This window comes from Tachypleus tridentatus, chromosome 10 (assembly GCF_004210375.1).
Source record: "Tachypleus tridentatus isolate NWPU-2018 chromosome 10, ASM421037v1, whole genome shotgun sequence".
Classification (NCBI taxonomy): Eukaryota; Metazoa; Arthropoda; class Merostomata; order Xiphosura; family Limulidae; genus Tachypleus; species Tachypleus tridentatus.
The window spans coordinates 86,416,680-86,437,212 of record NC_134834.1 but is presented as its reverse complement, the minus strand read 5'-3'; positions in this window follow the sequence as shown (position 1 = coordinate 86,437,212).

The window sequence follows — 20,533 nt, the reverse complement described above, 5'->3', positions numbered from 1 at the left end:
GGGTTGAGCAGAAGGACTCGACGGATTGTCCGGCAAGACACTAGCCGATCGTCGAACGAGATTAAGGCCTTTACGGACGCAGAATGCAGCTCAAGAACAATAACACGGCATCTACGAGAGAAAGACTTTACACACCGTAAACGTCTTCAAAGGCCACGCCTCCTTTCACACCACGAAACAGCTCCGTTAAACTTTGCTGAGAAGCACCAAACATGGGATGTAGAAAAGTGGAAGAAGGTTTTGTTCTCTGATGAGGAAAAAATTAACCTGGATGGTCCAGATAGCTTCCAATGTTACTGGCACGATAAGAATATCCCACCGGAGTCATTTTCTACACGACACAGTGGAGGAGGTTCCATCATGATCTGGGGTACTTTCTTCTTCCATGGAACAATGGAGCTTCATGTTGTACAGGAGCGTCAAACAGCAGCTGGCTACATTGGCATGTTGGAGAGAGCATCTATATTGACTGAAAGCTCTCGCTTGTGTGGAAATGACTGGATCTTTCGGCAGGACAACGCTGCAATCCACAATGCCCGTAGGACAAAGGACTTTTTTCATGGCAAATAACGTGATTCTTTTGAACCATCCAGCGTGTTCGCCCAAACTGAACCCCATTGAAAATGTTTGGGGGTGGATGGTAAGGGAAGTCTATAGAAATGTACGTCAATACCAAACACTGCATGATCTTCGTGAAGCCATCTTCACCACTTAGAATAATATTCCAGCCAGCCTTCTGCAAACGTTTATATCGACCATGCCAAAGCGAATGTTTACAGTTACTCGCAAAGACGGCCGTGCAACTCATTACTTTTCCTACCCTGTTTAGGACTTCTTTTGGGTATGGTCTTAAACTTTTGACCAGCTAGTATTTAGGCTAATTTCATAGTGCTCACATTTTCCCTATTAAATGCTGAAAAAGTTTTTAATTTTTATTTTCCCTTTTTTTTTTATTTTCGTCTTTCAAAGCTCGACTTAAATAAGTTGTTGAGTCTAACAACGCAAAATGCATATATTTTATGTTCATTGGCCTTAAGATTTTGGCTGGCAGTGTATTTAGAAACAGATGAGAGACGAAAATAGCTGGTGTTGTAACTATTTTGCCACACTCTGTACAACATAGCATTAAAACTTTATGATAGGTTATTTAAACACCAAGTCCCGTTTCTTTAAAGCATACTGCATTTATATGTATGTTCGTTTGTACTAAACTACACATGGGCCTGGCATGGCATAGCGCGTAAGGCGTGCGACTCGTAATCCGAGGGTCGCGGGTTCTCGCCCGCGTCGCGCCAAACATGCTCGCCCTCCCAGCCGTTGGGGCGTTATAATGTTGCGGTCAATCCCACTATTCGTTGGTACAAGAGTAGCCCAAGAGTTGGCGGTGGGTGGTGATGACTAACTGCCTTCCCTCTAGTCTTACACTGCTAAATTAGGAACGGCTAGCACAGATAGTCCTGGAGTAGCTTTGTGCGAAATTCAAAAACAAACAAAACTAAGCTACACGATGGGACATCTGTGTTTCAACGCTAAGTCCACTGACTTTCCATTGAACAACAGAGGGTGGGTGGCATTACGTTTGTAGAAATTTTTGGGAAACTTTCTAATCAAATTCATATTTTGAGAAATGTGTTTATTTCTACTTGGTTGTTCTTAACGCAAAACAACACGACGGGTTGTCTTTGATCTGTTCACCACGGGCACTCGAACCCCAGATTTTAACTTTGTAACTCTATAAACTTGCCAATGACCTATGTTTGGATTACTATTTTTCCTTTTAAAAATTGCTAACTATGGTATTTTATTCGTAAGGTCTGGTCTTCCCAAAAAGCAATTCATAACATTATTATTTAGATTTAAGTATCGAGTTCTTCCAGTAACATTTAAAATATATCTCATACAGGTTGTAACTACTGTATAATTTCTTAGTTCTTTATAAACTTTCATTATCTAACTAATTACAAGACATGGAATAAAAATATGTGAAAATTTAATTTAAAAAAACATCTCTTTATCCATTCATGTATGTAAAGATCCGTCTCACTGCTTTGGAAATTATTTTCTCTATTCTGAAACATGTTCTCAATAAACAACTAGCTCCAACTGCTGTTTCAATAATATTTTAAAATATGTGCAAACTAGAATCTCTTTGACCAGCCCATCTGTTTTATTTACTTTAAAATATAGGCTTTATAATTTGTTCTGTTTTTTTTTACACATGTTGAATAATTAGCAAGTAAGAAAAAGAACGCTAATGATAATTAATACAATGGATAGGATACACAACCACTTAATGTTACTTGAAACTCCGTTTTCCGGTTGGATAATTTTTTAACATCTACTAATGTTCTACATGTTTATTGTCTCCTTTGCGTGTCCTTTTTTTTTTTTCTAAATCGTCTGTTCTAGACATTGCATGTGTTAAAGTCCGTATGCCAACATTTAGATTACGTGATTCTCAAACGCATTATAAACTTCGTTCCACATTAAATGCCTTTGCAGGAGAAAATTTCTCAAGCCGTTACCATGGAAACTAAGGACTGATGGGCGCAGTTTGGACAAAACTAATATTATGGTGATACACTTTTATCGACAACAGGCAATAAATTATTGAAAAGGGAATTTATATCAATGTTCTCATTTCTTAAAATTTATTTTTAAAATAATGTCTCGCTTTTAGTGTTTCACATTAACAATGATTATACGTAAAATGAGAACATTCTTCTAAACTTGAATGTTTCAAAACTATGGGTAAAAGAAGCAAACATAATGTTCCGGGTTTAAAATCGATCCAAAGAAAATGGAAAATTGGATCAAATATCATCATTCACCGAATATCTTTTTCTCTCTTGTAAATTTGACTAAGTTAATAAGCAATATCTTATCAGTGTATCATCCAATCATATTATCTGCCTTCAAGGACGTGATACAAAGTTAAAAACTAGTATGTATATAATGCGAGATATATTTTGGTTTTAAATGTATTTGTTGAAGTAGGTCCGTCGGGAAGAAAGGGATACGCCGTCTTCAATATAATGTTAACAGTTTTACTCCCTATAAATAATGCGAGAGAACATTTATGCCTCATCAGAGTCTGGAAGAAAAAAAATCAATACTTATTAATTATTATTCTTTGTGGTTTTGGATAGTTCTTAAAGCAAAAATATAAAAAACATTCATATGTGAATACTGTGTTTTTATTATATTGAAAAAAATTCAACAATTACAAGATATTCTGTGAATTTCTAGCAGAGATGTGAAAAGATGAATTCGGTGAAGAAAGAAGTATCGAACACATATTTACGACGAGTATAAAAACTGAAACAAAAATTTGTTTGTTTTGCTTTTAAATTCACTTAAAGCTACACGAGAGCTATCTGCGCTACTCGTTCCTAGCTTAGCAGTGTAATACTCGAAGGAAGGCAGCTAGTCATCACTGCCCACCGCCAGCTCTTGGGCTACTCTTTTACCAACGAATAGTTGGATTAATTGTTACATTATAACGCCTCCATGGTTGAATGGGGTGAGCATGTTTAGTGTGACAAGGATTATAACCCACGACCTTTAGATTACGAGTCGACTGCCCTAACCACATGTCCAGGCCGGGCCCTGCAACGAAGGAGACAAAAAATGAACGTTTCAAGTATACCACAAGGTAACAAGTGTGAGAGATGGAGAAACACTGTCGAAACTATTTCATTTTCGGATCGACTAAATGTTTGCCGATCACCGTGATGATAACAACAAAAGAATTTGTTGGCTTTATTTCGAGCTCGGATCAAACTACTTAAATTCTGCAATTTGGACTACAAAACTCTCACTCAACCCTAAATTTTCTCCTGTGAAAAAGAAAAGTTCTGCTATATTTAAAACCACCCATGTTATTACAAAATTAGCAGTTCTCCGCTGGTACAGCGGTAAGTCTACGGATTTACAACGCTAAAATCAAGGGAGTTCAATTGCCCTCGGCGGACTCAAGAGATAGCCTCATGTGACCTTGATCTAAGAAGACACACACACAGAGTTAGTAACTCGTCAAGGTTAGTTTCGGCTACCAAGTGTACACATCTATAAATCTCTTTCTTAGGCATCTAATCATAAGAACATGCTTCGTAAAGTTCACAGTGGTCAAGTATAACACATTATGGTGTTTAACAGTTAAAGGAAAGAAAAGAACCACACTTTTAGAACAAATTACATTCTATAAAAGGACTTATGTAGGGAAAAGTATTTTGATATACAGTACAGTTTTCATTCAACAGAGTGGTTACCAGTGTACCGATAAAATATACTTTGTACTCAAAAGAGTACTTATAAATAGGTATATTTAACACTATTGTTACACTCATTGCTACAGTTTCTTCTAAGACACAAAACTTTACAGCAGTATAGACGTAGAAATATTTACAAATGTCTCTAGTCTTTAATCTATACTTTATTTAAAAGTTTGAAAAGAAAACGCACCTGGAGATAGGTATTAGGTAAGACATTAACTCGGATCTACGTATCAACCTCGAGCGCTCACTGTATCTACGTATTAACCTAAAACCACTTGATTCGACTTAAATAAACTTAGACCCACTCATTTCAATCTATGTATCAACTACGAGCCACTCAGTTGGATCTATATATCAACTTATAACCATACAGTGAGATCTATGTCAACTAGGATCTTCATTGAATCAATGTATCAAGTTAAAACCACTTAACTGAATCTATGTATCAACTTAGAACATCCAGTTGGATCTATATACCAATCTGAAGCCACCCAGTTGGATCTATGCATGGTCTTCCCAAAAAGAAATTCATAACATTATTATTTAGATTTAAGTATCGAGTTCTTCCAGTAACATTTAAAATATATCTCATACAGGTTGTAACTACTGTATAATTTCTTAGTTCTTTATTAACTTTCATTATCTAACTAATTACAAGACATGGAATAAAAATATGTGAAAATTTAATTTAAAAAACATCTGTTTATCCATTCATGTATGTAAAGATCCGTCTCACTGCTTTGGAAATTATTTTCTCTATTCTGAAACATGTTCTCAATAAACAACTAGCTCCAACTGCTGCTTCAATAATATTTTAAAATATGTGCAAACTAGAATCTCTTTGACCAGCCCATCTGTTTTATTTACTTTAAGATATAGCCTTTACCATTTGTTCTGTTTTTTTTTACACATGTTGAATAATTAGCAAGTAAGAAAAAGAACGCTAATGATAATTAATACAATGGATAGGATACACAACCACTTAATGTTACTTGAAACTCCGTTTTCCGGTTGGATAATTTTTTAACATCTACTAATGTTCTACATGTTTATTGTCTCCTTTGCGTGTCCTTTTTTTTTTTTTCTAAATCGTCTGTTCTAGACATTGCATGTGTTAAAGTCTGTATGCCAACATTTAGATTACGTGATTCTCAAACGCATTATAAACTTCGTTCCACATTAAATGCCTTTGCAGGAGAAAATTTCTCAAGCCGTTACCATGGAAACTAAGGACTGATGGGCGCAGTTTGGACAAAACTAATATTATGGTGATACACTTTTATCGACAACAGGCAATAAATTATTGAAAAGGGAATTTATATCAATGTTCTCATTTCTTAAAATATATTTTAAAAATAATGTCTCGCTTTTAGTGTTTCACATTAACAATGATTATACGTAAAATGAGAACATTCTTCTAAACTTGAATGTTTCAAAACTATGGGTAAAAGAAGCAAACATAATGTTCCGGGTTTAAAATCGATCCAAAGAAAATGGAAAATTGGATCAAATATCATCATTTACCGAATATCTCTTGTAAATTTGACTAAGTTAATAAGCGATATCTTATCAGTGTATCATCCAATCATATTATCTGCCTTCAAGGACGTGATACAAAGTTAAAAACTAGTATGTATATAATGCGAGATATATTTTGGTTTTAAATGTATTTGTTGAAGTAGGTCCGTCGGGAAGAAAGGGATACGCCGTCTTCAATATAATGTTAACAGTTTTACTCCCTATAAATAATGCGAGAGAACATTTATGCCTCATCAGAGTCTGGAAGAAAAAAAAATCAATACTTATTAATTATTATTCTTTGTGGTTTTGGATAGTTCTTAAAGCAAAAATATAAAAAACATTCATATGTGAATACTGTGTTTTTATTATATTGAAAAAAATTCAACAATTACAAGATATTCTGTGAATTTTTAGCAGAGATGTGAAAAGATGAATTCGGTGAAGAAAGAAGTATCGAACACATATTTACGACGAGTATAAAAACTGAAACAAAAATTTGTTTGTTTTGCTTTTAAATTCACTTAAAGCTACACGAGAGCTATCTGCGCTACTCGTTCCTAGCTTAGCAGTGTAATACTCGAAGGAAGGCAGCTAGTCATCACTGCCCACCGCCAGCTCTTGGGCTACTCTTTTACCAACGAATAGTTGGATTAATTGTTACATTATAACGCCTCCATGGTTGAATGGGGTGAGCATGTTTAGTGTGACAAGGATTATAACCCACGACCTTTAGATTACGAGTCGACTGCCCTAACCACATGTCCAGGCCGGGCCCTGCAACGAAGGAGACAAAAAATGAACGTTTCAAGTATACCACAAGGTAACAAGTGTGAGAGATGGAGAAACACTGTCGAAACTATTTCATTTTCGGATCGACTAAATGTTTGCCGATCACCGTGATGATAACAACAAAAGAATTTGTTGGCTTTATTTCGAGCTCGGATCAAACTACTTAAATTCTCCAATTTCGACTAGAAAACTCTCACTCAACCCTAAATTTTCTCCTGTGAAAAAGAAAAGTTCTGCTATATTTAAAACCACCCATGTGGTTAGCAGTTCTCCGCTGGTACAGCGGTAAGTCTACGGATTTACAACGCTAAAATCAAGGGGGTTCAATTTCCTTCGGCGGACTCAAGAGATAGCCTCATGTGACCTTGCTCTAAGAAGACACACACACAGAGTTAGTAACTCGTCAAGGTTAGTTTCGGCTACCAAGTGTACACATCTATAAATGTCTTTCTTAGGCATCTAATCCTAAGAACATGCTTCGTATAGTTCACAGTGGTCAAGTATAACACATTATGGTGTTTAACAGTTAAAGGAAAGAAAAGAACCACACTTTTAGAACAAATTACATTCTATTAAAGGACTTATGTAGGGAAAAGTATTTTGATATATAGTACAGTTTTCATTCAACAGAGTGGTTACCAGTGTACCGATAAAATATACTTTGTACTCAAAAGAGTACTTATAAATAGGTATATTCTGAGTTGGGTAGATTTATTTCTATATGATTACACTATTGTTACACTCATTGCTACAGTTTCTTCTAAGACATAAAACTTTACAGCAGTATAGACGTAGAAATATTTACAAATGTCTCTAGCCTTTAATCTATACGTTATTTAAAAGTTTAAAAAGAAAACGCACCTGGAGATAGGTATTAGGTAAGACATTAACTTGGATCTACGTATCAACCTCGAGCGCTCACTGTATCTATGTGTTAACCTAAAACCACTTGATTCGACTTAAATAAACTTAGACCCACTCATTTCAATCTATGTATCAACTACGAGCCACTCAGTTGGATCTACATATCAACTTATAACCATACAGTGAGATCTATGTCAACTAAGAATTGAATCAATGTATCAAGTTAAAACCACTTAACTGAATCTATGTATCAACTTAGAACATCCAGTTGGATCTATATACCAATCTGAAGCCACCCAGTTGGATCTATATACCAATCTGAGGCCACCCAGTTGAATCTATGCATCAAGTTAGAACATGCAGTTGGAACTAAGTATCAGGTGAGAGATACTCAATTGGACCAGCGTGTAAACTTGGAGTCATTCAATTAGATCTGATTAAAGACAATAATTTTAATCTAGATATTAAAGTATATTTTGGGTCAAAATGTTTGAATACTGTTCTACCTTGATGTTATTGTCAACATTCTACATGCATGGAGTAGATATCGAGTAGTAACAGTGAAGGTATCTTATGATTTGAGCATGTTTTGTATAAAATGATGTGTTTTAGTACAATATTTTCGAAACAGACCAAAACATTGTTTAGCAAATTTAAAGTACTTGGTGTAGATCCATGCATCGTCACATGACAGAAGTTATAGGGCGTAAAATTGTTGGATTGTCCTGAAATAATATGAAGCAAATGGATATTGCCAGAATAATACGATACCCCCAGTGCACTGTACTCCGAATCCTGAAAGATCATGGGAATACTGAAAATGTTGTTCCAGGAACTTCTATTGGTAGACACTGAGAAACTACTGCCCGAGATGACCGTAATTTGATCACGTTAACAACTAAAGGTCGAGAATATATTTTACAATAAGAATGACATGAATACGTTCACTCCACGGCATAAAAAATAGGTAGAATACTAATCAAGTAACGTTATTTTTCAAGAAGGGCTATCTGCAAACTGATATTAACCAGAAATTACTGCCATCACCGTGTTATTTGGGCAAGACAGCATGCCAACTTACAACAGATAGGACACTGGCAAGATGCCATCTTCTCAGCATATTAAAGCTGATCGTAGAATTCATATTCGTCGTTTTTCTTGAAAGCAGATGAGGGAAGACAGTTTTTCCCACAGGAGGTGGTGCAGTACATGTTTGGGCAGCTATTCATTATGACGGAAAAATTGCTCTGCATATCTTGCAGGGAAATGTCCATGGCGTCATGTACAAGCATCACAAAGAGATAATATTTCTGCCATATGCAAAGGCGAGATTTGGCAATAACTTGCGTTCTCGAATGGTACATTCCCTGTCCAAAGTGCACGCACTGTACAGGATCTCGACTAAGAGAACGTTATAAGGCTGCCATGACTAGCAATTTCTCCAGATTGTAATCCCACTAAGAACTGTCTTCTAGAATTGAAGCGGAACAGTGATAACCACGACCCTCAGTCAGCTACTGTAACTGAGTGAAAGCCCCCTGTAGTGGGAAGATGGGATGAAATCACGGTGGACTAAGTCAGTAACCTCATCTAAAGCATGGTACGTCGCATTGTGGGGGCTATTAAAATTCGAGGAGGGCCGAGCAGGTACCGAATGCTTAATGTGAGCCGATAGAAAGTTACAAACACTATTTATGATAACTTGGTGTTATATTTTGTCATTATATAGACATATAACATCATATTATTGCGTGATAAAATGTTTTGTTGTTCTAATAAAACGTGCATGATATCCATAAAACCTGTTTCATTATACAAATTATGTATGTAGATGTTTAATGTAACACGAATTTCTGAGTTTGACAGCGCTAACTATATTTGTATTTTCTCTTAATAATAAGGCCCGGTGTGGCCACATGGTTAAGGCACGGGGCTCGTAATCTGAAGGTCGTAGGTTTCAATCCCCGTCACATCAAATATGCTCCCCCTTTCAGCAGTGGGGAGCGTTATAATGTGACGGTCAATCCTACTATTCGTTGGTAAAAGAGTGGGTCAAAAGTTGTCGGTGAATGGTGACGTCTAGCTGCCTTCCTTCCAGTTTTACACTGCAAAATTAGTGACGGCTAGTGCGGATAGCGTTCATGTGGGTTTGGCGAAATGATGTTTCAAAACAAACCAAACCTTTAATAATAATAATAATAAATATATTAGGAAATATGCAAATATTTTGATGAAGACTGTAGAATCGATTTACTAGAATAATATTTTAATTCCTTTTTTTGAAAGTAAAAAAACACAAAAAACGATGTTTTTTTTTGGCCCAGTGAATACTAAAAATCTGTATTATTATTAAAATTGACTAGTTCTGGTAACAATGTTACCATAATCAGAGCTAATGTTCATATTTCGTCTCATGACACGTTGCTAGTTCATCGTGATTTTTAGGACACGTTGAGTTACTGTATTAAGTTTATAAAAAAAAGGAAAAAATATATATTTTTGTGTTTCTTACTCTTAATATTGCAGCACAATATATGTAAAAAGAATTTTTTTATTGGTGTAGAACAACTTAATTCGGGGCTCGTAATCAATTTAGAGTCACTCAAGTATAAAAAGAAATCCACTGTTGAATAAATATATTCAGTTGGGATCATTCAGTCTAACGGTTAAGTAAGAATCAAGAAGTTTGATCTAAAATATGTTCTTTGAAGAGCTTAAAAAAATACTTCTCTTTCATAATTCATCGTAGAACCTAGGTGTTCAGAGATATCAGTTGCCTTACCTTCGCGCTGCTTTCCTTCGAGTACTTTTGTGAGCTTTACAGTCGGTTTTCTTTGTTAAAACGTAATGCATACCTCGGGGCGATAAGATTTCCTAATATGTTGCTGATTTCTGCGGAACGTTAACTACGGAATTTGAACACTGAAATAGAGCATTTAGTGTTAAAACAGAAGAACGAACAAGGGAACAAATTTTGGTTTTTGTTTGTTTCTTGGTTTTTGAATTTCGCGAAAAGCTACACGAGGGCTATCTACGCTAGCCGTCCTTAATTTAGCAGTTTAAGACTAGAGAGAAGGAAGCTAGTCATCACCACCCACCGCCAACTCTTGGGCTACTCTTTTACCAACGAATATTGGGATTGACCGTCACATTATACCGCCCCCACGGCTGGGAGGGCGAGCATGTTTGGCGCGACTCGGGCGCGAACCCGCGACACTCAGATTACGAAGCGCACGCCTTAACGCGCTAGGCCATGCCAGGCCGTCGGGAAGTCTACAGACTTACAGCGCTAAAACACGGGGTTCGACTCGCATCTGCAGACATAACAGATAGCCCAATGTAGTTCTGCTCTAAAATAAAGAAATAAAGAAACAAAAGCTACCCGTTTCGTGAATTAGACTCTAAAATATTGTTTCCAAGATGAAAGTTTTTTGAAACGTTTTGCTTGTCTGACTTTCACTGGAATATTGTTTTAGATAGGCACGTGATCGCAAACCAACTCAAAGCATGACTAAAGCTTTTTACAGTCTTACACACCGCTCGTTTTTTGTGCCCCACATTAAATAACTGTAGCTGTGTCATGTACACAAGACTTACTCTAGCTAAAAATCTAGTTAAAATCCACTTCAAAAAACGTGTTTGTTTTTTGCACACCAGTCATTTAGCTACTCTAAAACTATCGGTTTCAAATTTTAACGTCCTGTCTGGCCACGTGGTGAAGACACTCGACTCGTAATCCGAGGGTCGCGGGTTCGAACCCCGTCCCACCAAACATGTTTGCCCTTTCAGACGTGGGGGCGTTATAATGTGACGGTGAATTCTACTTACTATTCGTTGGTAAAAGAGTAACTCAAGAGCTTGTGGTGGGTAGTGATGACTAGTCTTAAACTGCTAAATTAGAGACGGCTAGCGTAAATAGCTCTCGTGTAGCTTTGCGCGAAATTCAAAACAAATCCATAGTTTAAGCTTGATTTCTAACACTCTTCTTGTTTAAAATCCGAGCACTTTTACCAGTCTATAAAACCAAGCAGTAACGGTGAAGTGAACAATACGACCCATAGCCTCATAATTCCAGCTGTGACAAGACCACGGGACTTATGGGTCGATTATTCAAATCTAAATCAAAATTCATTATATTTTAATATCAAACTCTAATCACAATAAGCTACCAACATAAAGCGACACTAAAAGTAAACTTGGTAATGAGTATTGCTAATTAGACATATTTTTTTGCGTTCTTATTTGTCAGTTTAGTGCTCTCATTGTCAACGATATTTTCGGCCATAAACACAATAACATCTTTTTACATACATGCTGCCAACTGAAGTTTGTTTGATCAAAATCTTAAAGTTATAGCTTTTATCCTAGAGATTCCTCCATAAAAAGTCTCCTTGATTTAACATTAAGCTTGTACAACAATAAAACTCAGAGTTCAATATCTGCAGTGTGCAGAGTACAGATAGCAAATTTTGTAGCTTTGTACTTTAAAATCCCTAAAAATAAGAACTGATCTAGCTACTTACTTCTTGATAACTCATACCCTTTCCACAGTCAAAACTTTCTTTTTTTTATTTAAAAAGATAGAAACGTTTTTAATAGAATTAACAAGCGGGTTAGATGTTTCGTATTTGAAATTTTCAACTCAACAGCAACTTATGTAACATTGGAGGGGCTATTCCGCCAAGCCTGAGTCCTCCAATACTCAATCGCAGCTATGTCTACTTTAAAACTGTTTTCCAGAGGAAAGACACACAGTTATAAGCAGCTTCTACCTACACGGCTACGCTTAATCAACATCAAGTTTGACTGTCGTATACCTTTTAAAACGTCCACAGCTGATAGTGCAAAGCGTATTAAGCGGCATATTGTACCTCAAACCTCAGACCTTACGATCTAACACCCAGCACGCTAATCATTTTACCGTGCTCAGTTTAATTAGCAGTTTAAATACATACACATTTTTAATTATATAGTTTTCAGATGAAATAACATTATTATTTAACTTCTGAGTGAGATCTGATCTTTAACGTGATATTAACGGTTGATTTCTCCAGTATATGTATCGTTATTTAATCGTAATTCTCTCACCCCCATCCCAACCTAAATAACTCAGCTTAAGTCTAGATACTTATAACGCTAATAATGGAGTTTCGATATCCATGGTGAGAACAGTAAAGTTAGTCCTGGGTGTAATTATGCACTTAACAACTAGAAAACAAATGTAATCGTTGGATTTTAATTAATACAAATTTTGTAAGGTATTTTGCTTCTTTATTAACGTCTTTTTTTAACAAATTGTTTTAACCTAATCATTTACTACAATGTTTCTTATATTTCTTTTCTCTTAAGCTCTTTTATTAACTTTTTGAAATGAATATAAACAAATCTATGAACTCCCTTATATTACTTTATCTCCGGGCTGTCTCTCATATTTCGTTATATTAGGACCTTAATATAGCCACACGACAACACCTATTTCTATCGTCCATTTCGGTTTTCTTACATACTTCTAGCTCAGAGTCATTGAAAATCCATTTAGTTTGTAATAAGATTCCAAAAATTCCTTCTAAATGGTTCTTGATCAAAAATGAACATTTACTCGTAAACTATAAGCGAAGACGACTGACTGTCTTTCACTTTTTTTTTCCTTTACAGAATATTTCCTTCAGTTGTGGCTATCAGATCTAATACAGATGAAGAATGCTGTTACAGTTTTAAATTAATTAGAAAGTAGCGTCTGTGACCATCTATACACTAACTCGTTTTATTTGGTTTCTAGTTTGAGATATAAGATTGAGAACAAAAACACAGTTTCGATCTCACTGGCTTCCAGATCCAATTACCTCACTGTTCAATGTGTTTTTAGTGTCTAGAGAAAACAATTAACGAATCTGTCTCTACAGAACATGATAATTGTCTTCAACATGTCATCTGTTAATCTAATAAAACTGGCAGTTTATCCTGGTTTATTGCACCGTTTCTTTACCTTGTTTATTGACGCATATTACTGAAACTGCTGACGCTAATCTGATGAAAATGTTATAGTATTGAGATTTATACCTGTCTTTAACTTCGTTTAGTGTTGCACACTGCTCAGGTTTCTCGTGCCAATCTGATAAAAGTATCATAATATTCAGGTTTATACCTATATCTTGTACTTTATTTAGTGATGCACATTGTTCAGGTTTTTAGTACCACTCTGATGAAAAACAAATGACTGCTTAAGAGATCGACCATATCTTTCCTACACAAGAAATAATGACATTGTGAAACTAACAGGTAGACATTTCAAAGTATGTGAATAAAGACAAAAGTCAGTATTATCTTTTGTACAGTGAATATACACTGGTGGTGAAAATCTTAAGGCCAATGAATATAAAGAAAAAATATGCATTTTGCGTTATTATACTCAATCACTTATTTGAGTAGAGCCTCGAAAGATGTAAATAAGAAAAGGGAAAATAAAAATAAAAACATTTTTAGCATTTAAAAGGGAAAATGTGAACACTATGAAATTAGCCTAAATACTATTTGGTCAAAAGTTTAAGATCATACTGAAACGAAGCGTTAATTGGTAAACACGTAACGAAATTTAGTCATTTGTGTTCAAGCATTAGTGTTGCCAACATCTCCCACTGACATCTCCTGTGTTACATTGGATAAAAACATGGCAAAGGCTAAAATTTTGACAGAGTTTGAACGTGGCTGAATTGTCCAGATGCAAAAGCAAGGTCTCTCTCAACGTGCCATCGCTGGTGAGATTGGGCATGGTAAAACTGCTGTTGCAAATTTCTTAAAAGACTCTGAAGGATACGGAACAAGAATTTCAAGTGGTCGGCCTAAGAAACTTTCGCCGGGGTTGAGCAGAATGACTCGACGGATTGTCCGGCAAGACACTAGCCGATCGTCGAACGAGATTAAGGCCCTTACGGACGCAGAATGCAGCTCAAGAACAATAACACGGCATCTACGAGAGAAAGACTTTACACACCGTAAACGTCTTCAAAGGCCACGCCTCCTTTCACACCACGAAACAGCTCCGTTAAACTTTGCTGAGAAGCACCAAACATGGGATATAGAAAAGTGGAAGAAGGTTTTGTTCTCTGATGAGAAAAAAATTAACCTGGATGGTCTAGATGGCTTCCAATGTTACTGGCACGATAAGAATATCCCACCGGAGACATTTTCTACACGACACAGTGGAGGAGGTTCCATCATGATCTGGGGTACTTTCTTCTTCCATGGAACAATGGAGCTTCATGTTGTACAGGAGCGTCAAACAGCAGCTGGCTACATTGGCATGTTGGAGAGAGCATCCATATTGACTGAAAGCTCTCGCTTGTGTGGAAATGACTGGATCTTTCGGCAGGACAACGCTGCAATCCACAATGCCCGTAGGACAAAGGACTTTTTCATGGCGAATAACGTGATTTATTTCGACCATCCAGCGTGTTCGCCCAAACTGAACCCCAATTTATCAAGACAAGAGCAAAAGGTACTCTGTGACAGCATCTGCTAAAATGTGTGAAACCTACAAGGCATATTTCGGCATGGCTGTGAAGACCCTGGGCACCTCATTTTACCTGCGAGCACTGCAAAAACTCTAGAAGGTAAAACGGACAAGTTTTGCTTACTTGAATAGTAAAATTTTCTATTATACAAATTTTAGACCTTTTAAAATTTAAGCATCTTATAATTTATATTTCTAATTTCCAGTAGTATAGAAAAAATATCACAGAAAATAGTTTGTATGAACCTCTCACATTAGTTATGGATGAAATAAATTTGTTCTTCATAATAACAATTTTATTTTGTTCTTTTGCAGGATGGTACAGAGGGAAAAAGAGAGCCGTGAAGTTCGCTTTCCAAGAATTTGGCGTGAACTTATTGACCACTCAAGCAATTGCTATTTCTGCTTGGTGGACCCTTCCAAATGTCGGGCTGGCAAGAATGCATCTGCTATCATGTATCCGGACCTTCCATCATCTGTCGCCCCAGTGCCACATTGCTCTGAGCTTCCTGTACCCACTCTGCCAGAGAGAAATCAGCCATCCTCAGAAGAGAGCAACAAATCAGAAGAGGAGTTAGACATTGAAGATTTAGATTACAATTTCAGAGGTGTAGCTAATGAGAGAAACCCATACTACCCCATCCAAAGAGACCTCAATGACTTGACCAGAAATCTTGGTCTAACAAAGTCAAATGCCAAGGTTTTGACATCTAGGCTCAAGGAGTAGGACTTGTTAGATAAAAGTGTGCAAGTTGCAAGTAAGAGGAAGCGTCACTGGAATTTTTGCAGTAAAAGAAGAAAATTGATGGTATGTACAAAGTGCGTGTGAGAGGTATTTGTGGTAAATACCCTCGATGTCAGTGTGGACACAACGGTTTGGATCCAGAAGTCAAAACTGCATGAAAAACAGGTAGGAAACAGCCAGAAAGCAAATTAAAGGCACGAAGAAAGAATAAGAAAAGAAAAATTGATTGCGCTATTGCACTGGAGAGCGAAGAAGATGAAATGTCTATCGATACTTCTGAAGATCCCTTGGATTTTGTGACACCAAAAAAAAATGACGCAGATCATCCAAGAATACAAGTGTGAAAAGAAGGCGTTGTTGTAGTATTCCAACATGGCGAGGGAACAATGTCTATATCATCCAATTGTAGTAGTATTCCAACATGGCGAGGGAACAATGTCTGTATCATCCAATTGTTGAAGTATTCCAACATGGCGAGGGAACAATGTCCATATCATCCAATTGTTGTAGTATTCCAACATGACAAAAGAACAATGTCTATATCATCCAATTGTTGTAGTATTCCAACATGGCAAGAGAACAATGTCTATTCGAGTCGTCAGTTCTTTGGTATTAAATCCACAGCGACATAAAACTTTCCAAACGAGAAAGCTCAACGAAAGGCATCAGGTCTCAGTTCTCTTGACAAGAATAATCGATTGCTTGCATTCTGCATGACTGTATAAAGATTCTGTGCATCAAGTTACTCCAAGGAGATCCAAATGTTCTTATGAACGTAACTGAAAACGACATTTGTAATAAAATCATTCTTATCTGCTAAGGATGTGAAACAAGCTCTGGTCATAGAGAAACTTGCACTGCTACGTTAGACGATGACACTCAAAGAAGTGAAAGAAGGACTGAAGATTGGAGGACAAGGTTTTGAAACAGCTAGATGTCTCTCTCGTTGACTGAAGTCTTGGTTTCAGCTAGAACCTACAGTACGACCTGTCCGATTTTACTGTAAGCTAGCTGCACTGAAAGCGGCATAGCGCCATTGATAAAGGTGATGAGAATTATCTCACTGACGCTAAGGTCAAAGCTTTTGTATCTGAAAACAAAGAACAGGAATAAATAGTCAAAAACACAACAAACTATGATTGATCTTATCCGAGGGGTAGGTCAACAATACAACACCACAAGTACATCTTCCAAAGTGGACATCCACCTAAAAGATTAAGTTTACTACTGTGCACTACAGGAGTCGAAAACTTGAGACAAGTATAATTAAATCTGCGATTGTTTCGTAAAATTTTGTGGGGAATTTTAGTTCAACTTCATAACGCTAAAAAAGGGGTTTTAGCTCATTCCAGAATGATTTTATATAACAAGGTCTACCATACAGCTCAAATTCTGCGTGCCTGACCCGCAAAAGCACTGTTAAACACCGACATGTGGTAGTGTTTGAAATTTTACCATGATACTATTTAATACTTACCACTTACATCGTTAATTCGTGCAGATTACCTAAGTAAATGTATCCTTAGATGTGCCTTATGGTTTGTTTGTTTTTGAATTTCGCACAAAGCTACTCGAGGGCTATCTGTGCTAGCTGTCCCTAATTTAGCAATGTAAGACTAGAGAGAAGGCAGCTAGTCATCACCACCCACCCCCAACTCTTGGGCTACTCTTTTACCAACGAATAGTGGGATTGATCGTTACATTATAACGCCCCCACAGCTGAAAGGGCGAGCATGTTTGGCGCGAACGGGATTCGAACCCGCGACCCTCAGATTACGTCTGAACCTCTAGAAGGTACAGGGTATAAATCTCTTAATTTATACAAAATTAACACGCTTGGCTATGCCGGGCCTATAGCAAAGCTACATCGGGCTATCTGCTGAGCCCACCAGGGGTATCGAACACCCTAATTTTCGAGTTGTAAATCTGCAGACTTACCGTTATACTAGTTGGGGATTCAAACAGTTGTATTGCAAGATTAAACACGTTATGAAGTTTTTTTTTTTGAAAATTTTATGCCTAAGTTGGAAATTATCAAGAAAAGCCAATTATATTTTGAATAAGTGAAAATATCAATGAAATTACAGAAAACTAATTAACGTCTAAGACAGGTTGGATTATTTAAATAATTATGAACCACATTAACAGATAATTGGAAAGTTGAGTGACAAGCTGGCACAGGGCCAAGTTTTATTACGTCTACTTATATTACCCTTAGGATAAATTAAGCTTTTTGCTGTTTGTGCAAGTCAAATCGCAAGTGTTCTAATTTAACGCGAGTGGTGAACACGAAATAGAGTAATATTGAAGCAGGATTAAGAGAAAATCCTCCACGTGACTACTTCTTTAGTTCCCAGCTTTTCACATGCTACGACTCGGTTCGACAATTAGTATCAACTAAGGTCTGATTATCCTTTTACAAAATAATTTAAGTTTTTTTCTAAGAAAAAAGTATTGTAAGTTTGACAGTTTCCGTGTAAAGAAATCTACAAATACAAATACTTTTTCCTTCTTAAAAGCTTAAACTTTAATTCCCCCTGTAGAATAGTGTTAAGCTTACAGACTTTCAATGATAAATTTGTATTCGATTCTTCGAGGTAGATACAACAGATAGCCCGATGTGGCTTTGCTCCAAGACAACAACGTAGTTTTAATGTAGTGGAAAAGGCTTTATACATATATATATGGTTTTACTTCATGTTTGACTGGTATAGTATCTTGTTATACTAACTTATTTATATACAAAATCAATGATATAAATTTTAGAGATTTATAAACAATAATGTACTTCTGTAATTTAACTCATTTTTACCTCCGCACAAGTGCTTGTAATAACAATGAACTTGCTTATTTCACAACTTCTGGTATAGACAGTGCAAAAACAAACATACACTTAACGCCGTTTCTTTTTTAATTATTTCAATGTTTACTCTCAGATGAAGGAACGTAACGTTGTTTATATCAGTTGATTTAAAACTAATGTAACTAAGATTTTGGTTATGCATTCGCACTGATGCTTTAATGATTAGTTTCTTCTCTCGATTGTTTATTTAATATTTGATATTCCAAATCACAAGTCATGTATTTCTAAACTGTTATTTATATATTACGGATAATACGTAATTATAGAACTACTAGAGAGGTTACAGACTCCCTCCCTCAAGTGTTTAAACATTTTTTTCTAAACTGTATATACTTCAGTTGGTCCACGAATCTCTTGGTTACAGGCTCTGTAACAATGTATTTTGTGTGTGTGTGTGTGTGTGTGTGTGTTTTTCCAGGTATTCGCGCAAAGGGAAGCAACTCGTCAACAACTCTTAGCTTACTATAAAAGAATAGCAGGATTTGTCCGTCCCTCTTACAAAGCAATCGCGGCTCCGAACTGCTAATGCTGAACTCGCGGATTCATAGTCCGGTACGCTAACTACTAGGCTACGTCCGACCCAATATACGTCACGCTATACAACACCTACAATATCGCACATAATTATATTAACTAAAAGGTGTGAGGGAGTCCGTATTTATTTTATATTAACCCCAATTTTCGTATCCCTACTTTTAACATCCTCTTTATTCTGACGTCATGAATATTTACAGTTTAAATACCGATACCTTACAAGAAGAATACAATTCATGCTTTTTGAATCTTCAAATAGATATTTTAAAATCTATAGCTTCTGGCTTGGCTAACCGATAGTTTAACACTTTGAAGACCAGCCAACTACAATAATTAACTCTGTGACGTTGTCGCAATGTCCTTTTTAGGAGGAGATAGAGGTAATTCATCAGCAGGATTCGTTAAAGGATAAAAAGTGGACACACCAGCAAAAACTGTTTTTCTCTTGCAGGGGAATGACCATCAAACCTTTTGTAGTCGACATATTCGTCTTGTTGCAACTGCCTAGGACGGTTGCCATCCTCTTCACTATCAACAGAGTTGTCACTGGGGCAATATATATTCAAAAAGGTCTATCATTCCACCTACAAGATAAAAGATGTGTCTTAATGACACTAAATCACGTACTTTAAATGTGTTTAGGCATCTCTTACGGTTGTAGACTTGTCGCTTCTGAGCCTTTCCAACGTTGGATCCTGTCTTCTGTATGACATTTTATGATTTTGTTTACCAGTGGTTGGAAGTGTTGTTTGGTCCGTCGGTTTCAAGGAAGGAAGATCGCGTCCCAAGTAAAGTTTGGTTGATGCGCAACCTATAAACTCATGAATAGAAGTTTTGATACGTGAAGAAAATTTCAGATAAATGATAATCCAAAGTTCAATCTTTTTTTTTAATATAAATTGATATCATTCTACCAATGTATATTTATTATTTTGTTAGACTGAGGATAATGTGGAGTTATAAAGAGATGTTTAATTCCCCATAGCTTTAAGTTTCATTTGTTAAATGAGACAAATTGTGGGTCGTTATCAGATACAAGAGTTTTAGGAATACCGCATGCTCACATGTATTCATTAATTAGTTCCCTAACAATCACCATCGTGGTTTGTTCGAGACAATGCAATTCAATCCATTTACAGAAATAATCTGTGAAAACCAGCAAATACCTATTTCATGTCCTAAACTTAAGATAAGGTGCCATGATGCCTACTCGTATTATCTAAGGTTTCATTAGTTTAGTGCTTTGTATATATCTAGCTGGCTACTCCTGGTCAAATTTAGAGATTTAACAAACATGGCATGACTATACATAATTCTTATTGTCCCCTCTCATGCCAGGTCAGTAATCAAGTCTGGATATTTTGTTTATTGTTTTTAGACGCCTAGATGACCTAGTTCTGTAAAAAGGAATATTACCATTTAAGACAGTG